The sequence below is a fragment of the Lepus europaeus genome, chromosome 18 (assembly GCF_033115175.1).
Source record: "Lepus europaeus isolate LE1 chromosome 18, mLepTim1.pri, whole genome shotgun sequence".
NCBI lineage: Eukaryota > Metazoa > Chordata > Mammalia > Lagomorpha > Leporidae > Lepus > Lepus europaeus.
The window spans coordinates 73052013-73071358 of record NC_084844.1 but is presented as its reverse complement, the minus strand read 5'-3'; the positions used below and the strand labels follow the sequence as shown (position 1 = coordinate 73071358).

The 19346-nt window shown below is 40.6% G+C and overlaps 1 pseudogene; it reads right to left on the bottom strand.

Annotated features, from left to right (window-relative positions):
- LOC133777375 (serine/arginine-rich splicing factor 3-like) overlaps nt 1-18338 on the bottom strand; it is a 391636-nt pseudogene extending 373298 nt beyond the window's left edge.
- Nucleotides 18339-19346: the final 1008 nt, after the last annotated feature.

The window sequence follows — 19346 nt, the reverse complement described above, 5'->3', positions numbered from 1 at the left end:
TGTGGGAGACCCGGAAGAAACTCCTGGCCTCTGGCTTCGAATTGACGCAACTCCAGCCATTGCGGCCAAATAGAGAGTGAACCAGCAGATGGAAGACCTCTCTCTCTGTCTCTCCTCTCTCTGTTTTACTCTGACTTTCAAATAAATAAATAAGAATTTAAAACAGGCCGGTGCCGTGGCTTAACAGGCTAATCCTCCACCTAGCGGTGCCGGCACACCGGGTTCTAGTCCCGGTTGGGGCGCTGGATTCTATCCCGGTTGCCCCTCTTCCAGGCCAGCTCTCTGCTATGGCCCGGGAAGGCAGTGGAGGATGGCCCAAGTCCTTGGGCCCTGCACCCGCATGGGAGACCAGGAGAAGCACCTGGCTCCTGGCTTCGGATCAGCACGATGCGCCGGCTGCAGCGGCCATTGGAGGGTGAACCAACGGCAAAAAGGAAGACCTTTCTCTCTGTATCTCTCTCTCACTATCCACTCTGCCTCTCTCTCTCAAAAAAAAAAGAATTTAAAACAAAACACAAATTCACTTTGGTTAAAAAATTAAATGCATAAATGTGCTGTCTTCATAACCTTTATGCATAGTGTTTTATAGTATGGATTTTCAAAAAAGTTCTTCTAGACCACCTGTATACATAGATGGCAAACATTTTTTGGACCAAAATAACTTCATCTTTTATTTCAAAGTCCTTCATAACTGCAACTGAAATTTCAGTAAGAAGAGAAAGAATGAAATATAAAAGATGTGTTTTGAAGTGTCTAAAGGCTTTCCAAATTTTATAAAAGTTATAAATTTATAGATTCAAAATGGTCAGTTACCCCCTAATCCTCACAGATTGAAAACTACTCTAGGCAAATAACAAACTGAAAAAATCCAAATACAAAGAAAAGATCTTGAAAGTAAGAAAGACAGAACAACCTATGGCATATTAGGTCACAGCTACCCATGGATGATGGCTGACTTCTCAGCAGAAACATTGGAAAGAAATAATCAGTGTACTGAAAGAAAAAATCCTCCCATCCCTGATTCTATATGTAACATAAGTACTGTAAAATATGAGGTGTACAGGAACAGACATTTTGGCTCATTGGGATAAGCTGCTTCTCGGGATGCTCACAACTCATATCAGAGTACCTACCCCAGCTTCTGATTTAGCTTCATGCTAATACTCACTCAGGGAGTAACAACAGGTAACAGTTCCAGTAGTTGGGTCCCAGATACCCACATGAGAGATCTTTATTGAGTTCCAGCCTCCTGGTTTTAGCTTAGCCCCTGTTCAAGCGATTGCAGACAATTGGGGAATGGACTATCAGATAGAAGACATCTCTTTCACTTTGTCTCTCAAGTAAACAAAAGTAAATGAACATCAATCTATGTGATAGACAAAATATATTTTCTGAACAATAAAATATAATCACCAGAAAACATCACCTATGGCTGTCTTGGCAGGACCAAATCAAATGATTTTGTAGGTCTTATATAACTAACAGAAATACAGAGATTTTTCATAAGAATAAACAGATAATACATCAGGATGACATAATAATTATAAGTGCTAATGTGCCTAAAAACAAAGCCTGAAATGACATGAAAAAAAGACTAGAGAGATAAACAAGAAACTAAAATATTCACAAATAATGCGATCATTGATACTTTTTTTTAAAGATTTATTTATTTGAAAGACAGAGTTACACAGAGACAGAAGAGGCAGAGAGAGAGGAGAGGCAGAGAAAAAGAGAGAGAGAGAGAGGTCTTCCATCTGATGGTTCATTCCCCAATTGGCCGCAACAGCCGGAGCTGTGCCAATTCGAAGCCAGGAGCCAGGAGCTTCTTCTGGGTCTCCCATGCAGGTACAGGGGCCCAAGGTCTTGGACCATCTTCTACTGCATTCCCAGGCCATAGCAGAGAGCTGGATCAGAAGTGGAGTGGCCGGGTCTCGAACTGGTGTCCATATGGGATGCTGGCACTTCAGGCCAGGGCATTAACCTGCTGTGCCACAGTGCTGTCCCCCATTGATACTTTTTATAATAATTGATGGAATAAAAGAAAATCAGTCAATTATTAACATGACAGTACATTGATCCAACTAATATTTATAGATTACTCTGTGCAATTCACCAAGATGGAATATACATCAAAATTAAGATCATCATAGGTATAATTAAAAATATAATACTTCCCTTTTGCTCATGTTTTTAAACACTGCATTCAAAATTAAAATTACAATGAGGTTAAAATGGCTTTCATACAGAAATCAACAAACAGATGCTGGTGAGGATGTGGGGAAAAAGGCACACTTATCCACTGTTGGTGGGAATGCAAACTGGTATAGCCACTATGGAATACACTTTGGAGATTCCTCAGAAATCTGAATATAGCTCTACTATCCGACCCAGCCATTCCACTCCTCAGAATTTACACAAGGGAAATTACATTGGCAAATAAAAGCCATGTGCCCCTCCATGTTTATTGCAGCTCGATTCACAATAGCTAAGACCTGGAATCAACCTAAACAACCATCAATGGAAGACTGGATAAAGAAATTGTGGGATGTGTACTCTATGGAATACTACACAGAGGTTAAAAAAAATGAAATATCATTTGCAACAAAATGGAGGAATCCGGAAAGCATTATGCTGAGTGAAATAAGCCAGTCTCAAAGGGACAAATATCGTATGTTCTCCCTGATTTGTGACAACTAACTGAGCCCCTAAAAGGAAACCTGTAAAAGTGAAACTGACACTACGAGAAACAATGGCTTGATTGCCTCTTGTCCTGTGAGGAACAGCTTACTATTTTATTCTTTTTAGTATTTTCTTTTTCTACTTAATACCTTTGGTTGAACTCTTTACTTAACACAGAAGTATTCTTATGTGTTTAAATCTAATTGAAAATTGATCCCATGGAGCTAGCACTGTGGCATAGTGGGTAAAGCCACCACCTGCAGTGCTGGCATCCCATGTGGGTGCCGGTTCCAGTCGAGGCTTCTCATTTCCAATCCAGCTTTCTGGTATGGCCTGGGAAAGCAGTAGAAGATGGCCTAAGTCCTTGGGCCCCTGCACCCTTGTGGGAGACCTGGAAGAAGCTCCTGGCTCCTGCCTTCGGACCGGCACAGCTCCAGCCATCATAGCCATTTGGGGAGTGAATCAGCAGATGGAAGAACTCTCTTTCTCTCTGCCTCTTCTTCTCTCTGTGTGTAACTCTGACTTTCAAATAAATAAATAAATTTTTAGAAAAAAAAAGAAAATTGATCCCTGTTAAAAATAAGAGTGGGAATAGGAGATGCAAAGTTCGGCACATGTTCCCTCAGACTTACATATTCCTTGTCCAATTAATAAATCCAGTCTCTCAAAGCTATTTTAGCAATTTTAAAAAATGTTATTGGCTGATTTGTATATTAGCAACAGGCAACTCTCACCACTGCAGAATGTTGCATGTTTATTTCTAGGTGGGTATTAATCACTTCCACTAATTCATCTATATGACCAATAAAGACTATATCAGACTTTATATCCCACAAGAATTTAGCTAATTCTTGGGGGCTGGTGCTGTGTAACAGTGGGATAAAGCCCCAGACTGGCTGGCACCATGGCTCACTAAGGCTAATCCTCTGCCTGCAGCACCTGCACCCCAGGTTCTAGTCCCAGTTGGGGCACCAGATTCTGTCCCAGTTGCTCCTCTTCCAGTACAGCTCTCTGCTGTGGCCCAGGAAGGCAGTGGAGGATGGCCCAAGTCCTTGGGCCCTGTACCTGCATGGGAGACCAGGAGGAAGCACCTGGCTCCTGACTTCAGATCGGCATGGCACACCGACCACAGCGCACTGGCCATAGCAGCCATTTGGGGGGTGAACCAATGGAAGAAAGACTTTTCTCTCTCTCTCTCTCTCACTATCTAACTCTGCCTGTCCAAGAAAAAATAAATAAATAAATAAAAAAGCCCCAGCCTGCAGCACCGGCATCCCATTTGGGTGGTGGTTCAAGTCTTGGCTGCTCCACTTCTGATCCAGCTCTCTGCTATGGCCTGGGAAAGCAGTAGAAAATGGCCCAGGTCTTTGGGCTCCTGCACCCATGTGGGAGACCCAGAAGAAGCTCCTGGTTCCTGGCTTCAGTTCAGCTCAGCTCCTGCCATTGTGGTCATCTGGGGAATGAACCAGTGGATGGAAGACCTCTCTCTCTGGCTCTACCTCTCCCTCTGTAACCTTGTCCTTCAAATAAGTAAATAAATCATTAAAAAAAGAATTTAGCAAATTCTAAGCTCTGATTTGAAACCTGTAATAAATATGACTTTGCTATGGCATCAGAAAACCTGTAGACAAATTTGCAATCATCTTCGATGGCACGAATTTCTTATAACTATGACATTCATCATATTTATTTTAACACTTTAATTTGAAAACCCTCATAAATCTTCTAACACTGTGTAAAATAAGCTGGAAAATAAACAATCAACTTCCTAGAGATGCATGCATTTCTTCTGTCCTTTGAAATACGTAGATGTCCCTACAATTATCCTGGAAGAGAAGGTGAATGCAGGGAATCATGAGAGAACTGGTCTGGCTTTTCCTAGAGTCTACTGTGCACATGCACATGCCGAATAACAGACACATTAGCTGAAGAAACAAAGTAAAAATCAACCTCCCTGGGGAGAGCTAGCACGTTACACTTGAAAACAGGCAGAGAAGGCTCCTTGAAAAAGCACTCAAAATTATAGTAACTGGCGGTGATTGAATCTAGTTATCCTTAGTTAACAGAAGCATTTACTTGCTACTTATTTTTATAAAGCTAATTTTACTGCCAAGAAGCAATTTATTATTTTCAGGATGATTTTCCAAACAAGTTTTTGTATACCACAGAAAAACATTTTCTCACTAAAATCTACACTACAGAAAAAATACTTGGGTGGTATTAACTATTTTGCTATAGCTACAGATGCACTGCACATGATTCCATATTGGTACTTCCACAACATCTCTTGCTCTTATACACTGAAAACTCTATAGAATTTAGGCATCTTGAACCTGAGTATTTTTGCCCCAACTATACAGGAAAAATGGATATAATACATATTTGTTACTTTACACCTTTTGAGTATTCATCCCAAATAACGCACTTCCCAGTATCCAAGCTTTCATGTAGTCCTTCATCAAAATGATCCTTGACATTATTCATTTTACTTGCTTTAGCCAACGGGACATTAGTAAACACAATACCAACACACTCTGAAAAATATTTACCTATTGAAGTTTACCTTATTAAATAGTTATATTATGAAGAAACCTGGGACTTGCCTGTTGGAGACATAAGGTCTAGGCAAGAGCCAGGACAAACCACCAGACTTGAGAGGGTTGAATATTGTCATGCAGCAGATTAGACTACTGCTTGGGACACACCACATCCCACATTCCCACATGCAAATTCTTGGTTTGTGTCCTTGCTATTCCATACCTAAAACACATCATCCTGGATGATGGATAGGCACTTGGATTCCTGCTACCCTCCTATGAGACAAGATGGATTCCTCTCCTGACTGCAGCCTGGAATAGCCCTGGCTGTTAGGGACATTTGAGGAGTGAATTAACCAGCAGATGGAACATCTCTCTCGCTCTTCTCTCATGCTCTGCCTTTCAAATAAATACTTTAAAAAAAGAATTACAAATAAAATTACAACAAAAAGCTTTTGTTGATTTGTAATACATCAAATGCTGATATGCTTTGGTGGGTATGGAAAAATTAATTATACATCAAAATCAAGAGAACTTCACATAGACATTTTCATGAGCATGATTCATACCAACCACATTAGCAAGGATATCAGTAAAAGTGATGCCACACAAATTGCCTGAAGATCATAAAAATGTATTGGGGGGGCCAACACTGTGACATTGTGGGTAAAGTCGCCACCTGCAGTGCCGGCATCCCATATGGGTGCCAGTTTGAGTCCTGGCTGCTTCACTTCTGATACACCTTTCTGCTATGCCCTGGGCAAGCAATAGAAGATGGCCCAAGTCCTTGGGCCCCTGCACCATGTTGGGAGACCTGGAAGAATCTCCTGGCTCCCAGCTCCTGGCTTCGGATCAGTGCAGCTCCGGCCGTTGTGGCCAATTGGGGAGTGAACCAACAGATAGAAGATCTCTCTCTTTCTCCCTGCCTCTCCTTCTCTCTGTGTGTAACTCTTTCAAATAAATAAAATTAACCTTTAAAAAATGTACTGTAGGGGCTGGCGCTGTGGGTTAAAGCTGCCACTTGTAGTGCCAGCATCCCATATGGGCCTGATTTGAGTCCTGTTGCTCCACTTCTGATCCAGCTCTCTGCTATGGCCTGGGAAAGCAGTAAAAGACGGCCAAAGCGCTTGGGCCCATGCACACATGTGGGAGACCCAAAAGAAGCTCCTGACTTTGGATTGGCAGAGCTCCTTGCCATTGTGACTATTTGAGGAGTCAACCAGCAGATGGAAGAACTCTCTTTGTCTCTCTGCCTCTGTCTCTCTGTAACTCTGGCTTTCAAATAAATAAAAAGCAAATCTTTAAAAATGTATTGTAATGCTTTTACAAAGATTTGAGCACTATATTCCATTTTTATTTATATTTAGTAAAGTAATTAGCAGTAGTAGTCTGATATATTCACATTTTAGATAACTGGAATGGACTTATACCAAGTTTCTACTCTATCTATGATGGTCAGAAATGGATAACTGACATTAAGTGAGGAAAAATTTGCATTATAAACCTACTGGATTCACATAATCTATAGAAAGTATGGGAGGGTGAGGATACTAACATTCAAGGTAAAGTCCCTTAAAACAGTGTTTCTCATAAATTGGCTTTACTTCCGGAAACAGATCTCAAAAAGTGACCATAGGTTTCCAATTACCTGTGTAAAATGAATACTACTAGTTAAAATGCCATGGTATCTGACATCTACGAATCACTTGACACTTGTCTACAGACTTATGTCTTAAAGCACACTCTGGTCATCTTTCTTATCTGGTACAAAGATCCTGACAACAATTCCTGAGCTACCAGAGAGAAATATCAGGATACAGGGAGTTTCAGTATTATCTCCAAAAACAAAATGTAGTGATAGGATAGGTTTCAAACAGTTCAAATTCTGGAAATAGCAAAAGCAGGCAAATACCATAAGTGGTTGCCAAAGAGCAGAAAAACCCACTATAATTCACTATGTAGTTCATGTGGTTGATAATATTGAGAAAATATTAAAGAGTAATTAAAAATTTGCTGCAGTGTATTGGACTTATGCAAAAGTGCTAGTTTTGAGTAACTGTAATTGAAAATTTGCAAGGTCTTAGGAAAACATCCTTCTGCTTACTGTTTATTTTTCAGAAACTATAAATATTGGATAACACATGTTCATTTTTATTATTCTTTCCATTTCTCATCATGTTTTAATGCTTGCTGCCATGTCATCTTATGGATTCTATATTTACATTACCTGTATACAACCATTAAACATTTTTATGATAGCGTGTCTACATGTTTATAGGTATTAGTATGCATAACGTTTATACATGCACCAATATTGACAGTACTGAAAGTGAAACTGTGAGAAATGCTGACACATATTTCAAAAGCCAAGTCCTCCTGAGGGAGAGCTGCCTATGAGGCAAATCACTGGATCCCTTCTAAGTGCTATGGGCTGAATCTCTAAAATTTATATCATGAAATGCTGACCACCAATGTGATTCTATTTGGAGATAGGACTTTAAGCAGGTAGTTAACATCAAATGATATCATAAGTGTGAAGCCCTGATTCAAACTGACCAATGTTCCTATAAGAGATGCACACGTGGACAGAGGAAATAACATGTGGGGGTGCAGCATGAAGCTGGTTGTGTGGGAGCCATGGAGAGAGGCCTCAGGACAGACCAAACCTACTTCACCTTGTTGTTAAATTTTAGTCTCCAGAATTCTGAGAAATAAATTGCTGTGAGTCAAGCCAAATATGCTACACTTATTTTCTATGTCAACCTAGCAAAGTAACACATTCTTATTTCTGCCTACATCTCCTGCAGCCAATTAGAAGGTCTCTATCAGCATCAAATATAAAAATTAAAAGTTACGATGTTAGGGGGCCAGCGCCATGGCTCACTTGGTTAATTTCCACCTGCGGTGCCAGCATCCCATATGGACACCAGGTTCTAGTCCTGGCTGCTCCTCTTCCAGTCCAGCTCTCTGCTGTGGCCCAGGAAGGCAGTAGGGGATACCCCAAGTGCTTGGGCGCCTGCACCTGCATGGGAGACCAGGAGGAAGCACCTGGCTCCTGGCTTCAGATCAGCGTAGCGCTGGCCAAAGCGGCCATTTGGGGGGTGAACCAATGGAAATAAGACCTTTCTCTCTGTCTCTCTCTCACTAACTCTATAAAATAAATTAAAAAATATATTTAAAAAGTTATGACTTTAATATCTAAAAAAGAAAAATATCAAATAACCTAAGTCCCATCTCAAGGACCTAGAAAAACAAGAAGCCAATTCCAAGGACAGTACAAGGAAATTAATAATAAAGATCAGAGCAGAAATAAATAAGAAATATCTTAAGATGGGGCCAGCATTGTGGCATAGTGGGTTAAGCCTCTGCCTGCAGTGCCGGCATCCCATAAGGGTGCCAGTTCTAGTCCTGGCTGCTTTTCTTCCAATCTAGCTCTCTGCTATGGCCTGGGAAAGCAGCAGAGGATGGCTCAATTACTTGGGCCCCTGCACCCACATGGGAGACCAAGAAAAAGCTGCTGGCTCTTGGCTTTGGATCGACCAAGCTCCAGCCACTGTAACCATCTGGGGAGTGAATCAGCAGATGGAAGACCTTTCTCTCTGGCTCTCCCTCTGTTTGTAACTCTACATCTCAGATAAATAAATCACTAAAATATTTTAAAAATATCTTAAGCAATATTAAAGTTAATGAAATGAAGCACTGTTTTTTCAAAAGAAAAATAAGATTAATAATCCTTTAGCTAGATTAAGAAACAGTAAACTTGGCCAGCGTTGCAGCTCAATAGGCTAATCCTCTGCCTGCAGTGCTGGCACACTGGGTTCTAGTCCCGGTCGGGACGCCGGATTCTGTCTCAGTTGCTTCTCTTCCAGGCCAGCTCTCTGCTGTGGCCCGGGAGTGCAGTGGAGGATGGCCCAGGTCCATGGGCCCTGCACCGGCATAGGAGACCAGGATAAGCACCCTCTCCTGGCTTTGGATCAGCACGTGCGCCGGCCGCAGTGCACTGGCTGCAGCGGCCATTGGAGGGTGAACCAACGGTAAAGGAAGACCTTTCTCTCTGTCTCTCTCTCACTGTCCACTCTGCCTGTCAAAAATTAAAAAAAAAAACAGTAGGCTTTATAAAACAGAAAAAGGAGATATTACAAGTGATATAACAGGAATACAATGGATCACTAGGGACTACTAATAGCAACTATAAACCAACAAATTGGAAGAAATGGTTAATTTTTGGATATGTATAACCTACCAAAAGTGAACCATGAAGAGATAGAAAACTGGAACAGACCAAAATTGAGTAACAGCACTGAATTAGGAATAAGGCTCCAAATGAAAGTTCAGCACCAGATGGGCTCATTCTAGGAGGCCAGAACTGCCTGGATTACAAAACCAGAATGAAGAGCAAATGTCTAGCTCTGAATGTCTTTCAAATAAAAGAACTATGGAGCCGGCGCCGCGGCTCACTAGGCTAATCCTCTGCCTTGCGGCGCCGGCACACCGGGTTCTAGTCCCGGTCGGGGCACCGATCCTGTCCCGGTTGCCCCTCTTCCAGGCCAGCTCTCTGCTGTGCCAGGGAGTGCAGTGGAGGATGGCCCAAGTGCTTGGGTGCTGCACCCCATGGGAGACCAGGAGAAGCACCTGGCTCCTGCCATCGGATCAGCGTGGTGCGCCGGCCGCAGCGCGCTACCGCGGCGGCCATTGGAGGGTGAACCAACGGCAAAAGGAAGACCTTTCTCTCTGTCTCTCTCTCTCTCACTGTCCACTCTGCCTGTCAAAAAATTAAAAAAAAAATAAAAAAAAAGAACTATGGAAAAGTATGGCTGATTAATACAAATGCAAAAAATCTCATCATAATACAAAATCCAAGAACACATGAAAAAACTCAGACATCATAAACAAGTCAGAAGTAACTTGGGCATGTGGGGAATGGGTCAACGTATGCAAATCAACAACCCAAATAATCCACATCAATAGGATGCAGAATAAACATCATTATAATCACCTCAACAGATGTAGAAAAAGGTTTCAATAAAATTCTACATTCATTTACAAGCAAAACGTTGAGCTAAATATTTATAGAAGGTACATAACTCAATGAAATAGTCTACGTATAACAAACCATAGCCGTCACCCTACTGAATGTCAAAAAGCTAAAAGCATCTCTTCTAAGATCTGGAACAAGACAAGGATGCCAACTCTCTCTTTTGTTTTGGCCAAAGCTAAGAGAAGGAAATAAAAGGCAGAGAAACAGGAAAGAAGAAATTGAGATTATTTCTAATTCCAGATGACCTAATTCTATTTATAGAGAAACCTAATTACTCCAACAAGAGATTGTTAGACTGGTAAATCAATTTAGTGAAGTTGTAAGATACAAAATGAACATAAATAAATCACAAGACTTTTACATAAAAGTGAACTCACTGAGGAAGAAACTATAAAGAACAATCCCAAAGAGACAAATATCATTTGTTTTCCCTGATCGGCGACAACTGAGCAACAAAGGGGAAACCTGTTGAAGTGAAATGGACACTATAAGAAACAATGACCTGATCAGCTTTTGTCCTGACTCTAGATGTACAATGTAATACTTTATCCTTTTTAGTATTTGTTGTTGTTGTTGTTCTAGTACTATTGGTTGAACTCTGTAATTAACACACAATTATTCTTAGGTGTTTAAATTTTAACTGAAAAGAGATCCCTGTTAAATTTCAGAGTGGAAAAAGAGAGGGAGGAGATGTACAATTTGGGACATGCACAATCAGTCTTGCCCCAAATGATGGAGTTAGAAATGTGCCAGGGGATTCCAATACAATCCCATCAAGGTGGCATGTACCAATGCCATCTCACTAGTCCAAGTGATCAATTTCAGTTCACATTCGATGACTCGGATAGGTCTAAGAATCAAAGGGATCACACAAACAAGACAAGTGTCTGCTAATACTAACTGATAGAATAAAAAAGGGAGAGAATGATCCAACATGGGAAGTGGGATACACAGCAGACTCATAGAATGGCAGATGTCCTAAATAGCACTCTGGCCTCAGAATCAGCCCTTAAGGCATTCGGATCTGGCTGAAGAGCCCATGAGAGTATTGTAGGCATGGAAAGCTAAGATACCATGGAAAAGAAAAAAAGAAGAAGACCTAAATGAAAGATCTCTGTGAGTGAGATCCCAGTGGAAAGAACGGGGCCATCAAAGAAAGAGGTACCTTTCTCTGAAGGGAGGAGAGAACTTCCACTTTGACTGTGACCCTATCGGAATAAGATCAAAGTCAGCGAACTCTAAAGGCTTCCATAGCCCTGGCAACTCATGACTAGAGCCTAGGGAGATTACTGACGCCATGAACAGGACTGTCAAATTGTTAAGTCAGCAACAGGAGTCACTGTGTACTTACATCCCATGTGGGATCTGTCCCTAATGTGTTGTCTAATGAGCAGTGGTGCTATAACTAGTACTGAAACAGTATTTTTTTTTAACTTTTATTTAATGAATAGAAATTTCCAAAGTATAGCCCATGGGTTACAATGGCTTCCCCCCTCCCATAACTTCCCTCCCGCCCGCAATCCTCCCCCTTCCCGTTCCCTTTCCCCTTCCATTCATGTAAAGATTCATTTTCAATTCTCTTTGTATACAGAAGATCAGTTTAGTATATATTAGGTAAAGATTTCAACATTTTGCCCATATAGCAACACAAAGTGAAAAAACTACCATTGGATTACTAATTATAGCATTAAATAGCAATGTACAGCACATTAAAGACAGAGATCCTACATAATTTTTTTTCAAATTAATTAATTTTCTATGCCATTTCCATTTTAACACCAGGTTGTTTTTTTTTTCCATTTCCAATTCCCTTTATATACAGAAGATCACTTCAGTATATAATTAGTAAAGACCTCATCAGTTTGTGCCCACACAGAAACGCAAAGTATAAAAATACTGTTTCAGTACTAGTTATAGCATCACTTCGCTTTAGACGACACATTAGGGACAGATCCCACATGGGGTGTAAGTACACAGTGACTCCTGTTGCTGATTTAACAATTTGACACTCCTGTTCATGGCGTCAGTAATCTCCCTAGGCTCTAGTCATGAGTTGCCGGGGCTATGGAAGCCTTTAGAGTTTGCTGACTTTGATCTTATTCCGATAGGGTCATAGTCAAAGTGGAAGTTCTCTCCTCCCTTCGGAGAAGGGTACCTCCTTCTTTGATGGCCCCGTTCTTTCCACTGGGATCTCACTCACAGAGATCATTCATTTAGGTCTTTTTTTTTTTCCATGATATCTTGGCTTTCCATGCCTGCTATACTCTCATGGGCTCTTCAGCCAGATCTGAATGCCTTGAGGGCTGATTCTGAGGCCGGAGTGTTGTTTAGGACATCTGCCATCCTATGAGTCTGCTGTGTATCCCACTTCCCATGTTGGATCTTTCTCTCCCTTTTTGATTCTATCAGTTAGTATTAGCAGATACTTGTCTTGTTTGTGTGATCTCTTTGACTCTTAGACCTATCAGAACTATCAATTGTGAGCTGAAATTGATCACTTGGACTAGTGAGATGGCATTGGTACATGCCATCTTGATGGGATTGTGTTGGAATCCCCTGGCACATTTCTAACTCCACCATTTGCGGCCAGTCCGATTGAGCATGTTCCAAATTGTTCGTCTCCTCCCTCTCTTTTTCCACTCTTAGATTTAACAGGGATCACTTTTCAGTTAAAATTTAAACACCTAAGAATAATTGTGTGTTAATTACTGAGTTCAACCAATAGTACTAGAACAACAACAACAACAACAAATACTAAAAAGGATAAAGTATTACATTGTACATCTAAAGTCAGGACAGGAGCTGATCAGTTCATTGTTGCTTATAGTGTCCATTTCACTTAACAGGTTTCCCCTTTGGCGCTCAGTTGTCACCAATCAGGGAAAACAAATGATATTTGTCTCTTTGGGACTGGCTTAATTCACTCAGCATGATGTTTTCCAGATTGCTCCATCTTGTTGCAAATGACTGGGTTTCGTTGTTTCTTACTGCTGTATAGTATTCTATGGAGTACATGTCCCATAATTTCTTTATCCAGTCTACTGTTGATGGGCATTTGGGTTGGTTCCAGGTCTTAGCTATTGTGAATTGAGCTGCAATAAACATTAATGTGCAGATGGCTTTTTTATTTGCCAAATTAATTTCCTTTGGGTAAATTCCAAGGGGTGGGATGGCTGGGTTGTATGGTAGGGTTATGTTCAGGTTTCTGAGGAATCTCCAGACTGACTTCCATAGTGGCTTAACCAGTTTGCATTCCCACCAACAGTGGGTTAGTGTCCCTTTTTCCCCACATCCTCTCCAGCATTTGTTGTTGGTCGATTTCTGAATGTGAGCCATTCTCACCGGGGTGAGATGGAACCTCATTGTGGTTTTGATTTGCATTTCTCTGATTGCTAGTGATTTTGAACATTTTTTCATGTGTCTGTTGGCCATTTGGATTTCCTCTTTCGAAAAATGTCTGTTGAGGTCCTTGGCCCATCTCTTAAGTGGGTTGTTTGTTTTGTTGTTGTGGATTTTCTTGATTTCTTTGTAGATTCTGGTTATCAATCCTTTATCTGTAGTATAGTTTGCGAATATTTTTTCCCATTCTGTTGGTTGCCTCTTCACTTTCCTGACTGTTTCTTTTGAAGTACAGAAACTTCTCAATTTGATGCAATCCCAAATGTTAATTTTGGTTTTGACTGCCTGTGCTGTTGGAGTATTTTCCAGGAAGTCTTTGCCTGTGCCTATATCTTGCAGGGTTTCTCCAATGCTCTCTAATAATTTGATGGGTTTTGGGTCATAGATTTAAGTCTTTAATCCATGTTGAGTGAATTTTTGTGTAAGGTGATAGGTATGGGTCTTGCTTCAAGCTTCTGCACGTGGAAATCCAATTTTCCCAGCACCATTTATTGAATAGACTGTCCTTATTCCAGGGATTAGATTTGGATCTTTGGTCAAATATAAGTTGGCTGTAGATGTTGGGATTGATTTCTGGTGTTTCTATTCTGTTCCATTGGTCTATCCATCTGTTTCTGTACCAGTACCATGCTGTTTTGATAACAACTGCCCTGTAGTATGTCCTAAAATCAGGTATTGTGATGCCTCCGGCTTTGTTTTTGTTGTACAGGATTGCTTTGGCTATTCGAGGTCTTCTGTGTCTCCATATGAATTTCAGCATCATTTTTTCCAGATCTGAGAAGAAGGTCTTCGGGATCTTGATGGGTATTGCATTGAATGTATAAATTGCTTTTGGGAGAATAGACATTTTGATGATATTGATTCTTCCAATCCATGAGCATGGAAGATTTCTCCATTTTTTGGTATCCTCTTCTATTTCTTTCTGTAAGGTTTTGTAGTTTTCATCGTAGAGATCTTTAACGTCTTTGGTTAAGTTTATTCCAAGGTATTTGATTGTTTTTGTAGCTATTGTGAATGGGATTGATTTTAGGAGTTCTTCCTCAGCCGTGGCATTGCCTGTGTATACAAAGGCTGTTGATTTTTGTGCATTGATTTTATATCCTGCTACTTTGCCAAACTCTTCGATGAGTTCCAGCAGTCTCTTAGTAGAGTTCTTTGGGTCTCCTAAATAAAGAATCATATCATCTGCAAAGAGGGATAGTTTGAGTTCGTCCTTCCCGATTTGTATCCCTTTAATTTCTTTTTCTTGCCTAATAGCTCTGGCCAAAACTTCCATAACTATATCGAATAGCAGTGGTGAGAGAGGGCATCCCTGTCTGGTACCAGATCTCAGTGGAAATGCTTCCAACTTTTCCCCATTCAATAGGATGTTGGCCGTGGGTTTTTCATATATTGCTTTGATTGTATTAAGGAATGTTCCTTCCATACCCAGTTTGCTTAGAGTTTTCATCATGAAAGGGTGTTGTATTTTATCAAATGCTTTCTCTGCGTCTATTGAGAGAATCATATGGTTTTTCTTCTGCAGTCTGTTAATGTAGTGTATTATGTTGATTGTTTTGCGAATGTTGAACCATCCCTGCATACCGGGGATGAATCCCACTTGGTCTGGGTGGATGATCTTTCTGATGTGTTGTTGCAATCTATTGGCCAGAATTTTATTGAGGATTTTTGCATCTATGTTCATCAGGGATATTGGTCTGTAATTCTCTTTCAATGTTGCGTCTCTTTCTGGCTTAGGAATTAAGGTGATGCTGGCTTCATAGAAAGAATTTGGGAGGATTCCCTCTTTTTCGATTGCTCTGAATAGTTTGAGAAGAATTGGAGTTAGTTCTTCTCTAAATGTCTGGTAGAACTCAGCAGTGAATCCATCTGGCCCTGGGCTTTTCTTTGTTGGGAGGGCCTTTATTACTGTTTCAATTTCTGTGTCAGTTATTGGTCTGTTTAGGTTTTCTATGTCTTCCTGGCTCAATTTAGGGAGGTTGTATGTGTCCAAGAATCTGTCCATTTCTGATAGATTTCCCTGTTTGCTGGCATACAAGTCCTTGTAGTAATTTCTGATGAATCTTTTTATTTCTGTGGTGTCTGTTGTTACGTTTCCCATTTCATCCCTGATCCTATTGATTTGGGTCTTTTCTCTTCTTTTTTTAGTTAGTTGGGCCAATGGGGTGTCGATTTTGTTTATTTTTTCAAAAAACCAGCTCCTCGTTTGGCTGATTTTTTGTAATGTTTTTTTGGATTCAATCCTGTTGATTTCTTCTCTGATTTTAATTATTTCTCTTCTCCTACTGGGTTTGGGTTTGGTTTGCTGCAGATTTTCTAGATCCTTGAGATGACTTGAAAGCTCATCTATTTGGTGCCTTTCCAATTTCTTGATGTAGGCACCTATTGATATAAACTTTCCTCTTAACACTGCTTTTGTTGTATCCCATAGGTTTTGGTATGTTGTGCTGTTATCCTCATTTACTTCCAGAAAATTTTTGATTTCTCTTTTAATTTCTTCTATGACCCATTGTTCATTCAGGAGCATGTTGTTCAATCTCCATGTGTTTGCACGTGCTCTAGGGATTCCTGAGTTGCCAATTTCCAATTTCATTCCTTTGTGGTCTGAGAAGCTGCATGGTATGATTCTAATTCTTTTGAATTTGCTGAGACTTGCTTTATGGCCTAGTATGTGGTCAATCCTAGAGAGGGTTCCATGTACTGCTGAGAAGAATGTAAAGTCCTTAGATGTAGGATGAAAAGTTCTGTAGATATCTGTTAGATCCATTTGGGCTATAGTGTCGTTTAAATCTACTGTCTCCTTGTTGATCTTCTGTCCTGTTGATCTGTCTATCTCTGAGAGTGGAGTATTGAAATCCCCCAGTACTACTGTATTGGGGTCTAAGTCTCCCTTTAAGTCCCTTAACAAGTCTTTTAAATAAGCTGGTGCCCTGTAATTAGGTGCATATACATTGATAATCGTTATATCTTCCTGTTGAATTGATCCCTTAATCATTAAATAGTGCCCCTCTTTATCTTTCTTAACAGTTTTTGTGGTAAAGTTTATGTTGTCCGATATTAAGATGGCTACGCCCGCTCTCTTTTCATTTCTGTTGGCGTGGTATATCTTTTTCCAGCCTTTCACTCTCAGCCTGTATGGATCATTGTTGGATAGATGGGTTTCTTGTAAGCAGCAAAAGGATGGGTTTTGTTCCTTAACCCAATCAGCCAATCGTTGTCTTTTAACTGGACAGTTCAAGCCATTAACATTCAATGTGACTATTGAGAAGGAGTAACTTTGCCCTGCCATTAGCCAAAGATACTTTCTAATATATGGTTTGAGATTCCTGTGATCTTTTGGTGTGAGGTTTCCTACCTTTACCTTCTTTCATATTGGTGACCGTGTTTCTGTGTTTCTGTATGTAACACATCTTTAAGCATCTTTTGCAGGGCTGGACGAGTGGCGACAAATTCTTTCAGTTTCTGTTTGCTTTGAAAGGTCTTTATTTCACCTTCATTCATGAATGAGAGCTTTGCAGGATATAATATTCTGGGCTGGCAGTTTTTCTCTCTTAGCACCTGGGCTATGTCTCGCCATTCTCTCCTAGCTTGCAGGGTTTCTGAAGAGAAGTCAGCTGTGAGTCTAATTGGAGATCCTCTGAGAGTAATCTGGCGTTTCTCTCTTGCACATTTTAGGATCTTTTCTTTGTGTTTCACTGTGGTGAGTTTGATTACGACGTGTCGTGGTGAGGATCTCTTTTGGTCATGTTTATTAGGGGTTCTATGAGCTTCCTGTATTAGGATGTCTCTGTCTTTCTCCAAACCTGGGAAATTTTCTGCTAGTATCTCACTAAAAAGGCCTTCTAATCCTTTCTCTCTCTCCATGCCTTCAGGTACTCCTAGAACCCGAATGTTGGGTTTTTTAAGAGTATCCTGTAGATTCCTGACAGTATTTTTTAGATTTCTGATTTCTTCTTCTTTTCTTTGATTTGATTGTTTCCTTTCCTGTTCTCTGTCTTCTAAGTCTGATATTCTCTCTTCTGCTTCGTCCATTCTGTTTTTAAGACTCTCTAATGTGTTTGTCATTTGATCTATTGAATTCTTCATTTCATTATGATTTCTCATCACTATCACCATTTCTTGTTCCACTAGTTGTTTCAATTCATTTTGATTCCTCCTTAATATTTCATTTTCACGAGAGAGATTTTCTATCTTGTCCATGAAGGATTTCTGTAGTTCAAGAATTTGTTTTTGAGAACTTCTTAATATTCTTAGCAATTTTTTGAGATCTGCTTCTTGCATTTCTTCAATCTCCTCATCTTCATAATCTTGAATTGGGGTGTCTTTTTCATTTGGGGGTGTCATAGTGTCTTCCTTATTCTTGTTAGCTTGGTTTTTGCGTTTGTTGTTTGGCATGTTGGAGATATTTGGTTTCTTCACTGTGGTGTTTTTTCTTGTTACACTATGGCTCTATATTAAGTGGACTGTCTGCTTTCAGTGGTGCCTTAGAGGCTTGAGATGAGTGTGGACTGAGAGCTGTGTTTGGTTCCTCAGGGCTGAGGGTGTGTCAAAGATGACACTCCCAGGTTAGGTGTGGTAAATCTCTCTCTTTTTTGATTCAAAAGGGAAGTAATTCCGCACAGCTGAATGTAATTGGAGGTAGTTAGCAGGCAAATGATATACCCACAGGAGCCAGAGATCGGAAGCTCTTTCCCAAGGACCACACAGGGAATCTCTGCTGCCCTCAGTGTGGGCTCCAATTCTCCTGAAATCTCCCACTGGGTTGCCAAGTTAGATGCTAATCTCCTGTTATTTCACCCCTCCCCCCAGAGTCAGGTTTTTCTGCTTGGCTCAGGGCCGGTGCAGACCTGAGGTCGCCCAGCTTATGACGTATGTCCAAAATGGCGCCTGCTCTGTCTTGCTCGCCTTTGAGAGGTGAGCGGAGAGAGAGAAACTTGTGTCCGTATCAGTCACTTTTTTTATTTTTATTTTTCTCTCTCTTCTAGTTAGCCTGGTGAACTTTTCCCCACGGAGTTTCAAGCCTCGTTCCCTCTAGCCTCCTCTTTCCGCTTGCTCGCTGGTATCTCGGGCTATGGAGGTTCGGCTCACCTCGCGTTCCAGCGCTGGTGCGTTGAGTCTGCTGCTGGTGTCCCGAACTTGGGCTCCCACGCTCTCCACGCAGGTCCACTGTGAATCACTAGTTCCGGAAGAGTTTCCTCTGCTGTTTCATCCCCTACTCTTCCTTGACCCTGCAGTATCTCCACTTATATTAAACTTTCTCTCCCCCCGGACTAAGTGTGCTTCTGCCTATTCCGCCATCTTGCCCGGAACCTGAAACAGTATTTTTACACTTTCTGTTTCTGCGTGGTACAAATTGATGAGATCTTTACTAATTATATACTGAATCGATCTTCTGTATATAAAGATAATTGGAAATGAAAAAAAAAAAAACCTGGTGTTAAATTGGAAATGGCATAGAAAATTAATTAATTTTTAAAAAAATATTATGTAGGATCTCTGTCTTTAATGTGCTGTACACTCTTATTTAATGCTATAACTAGTACTCCAACAGTATTTTTTTTTCACTTTGTGTTGCTATATGGGGGCAAACTGTTGAAATCGTTACCTAATATATACTAAACTGATCTTCTGTATATGAAGAGAATTGAAAATGAATCATGATGTGATTGGAAGGGGAGAGGGAGCGGAAAAGG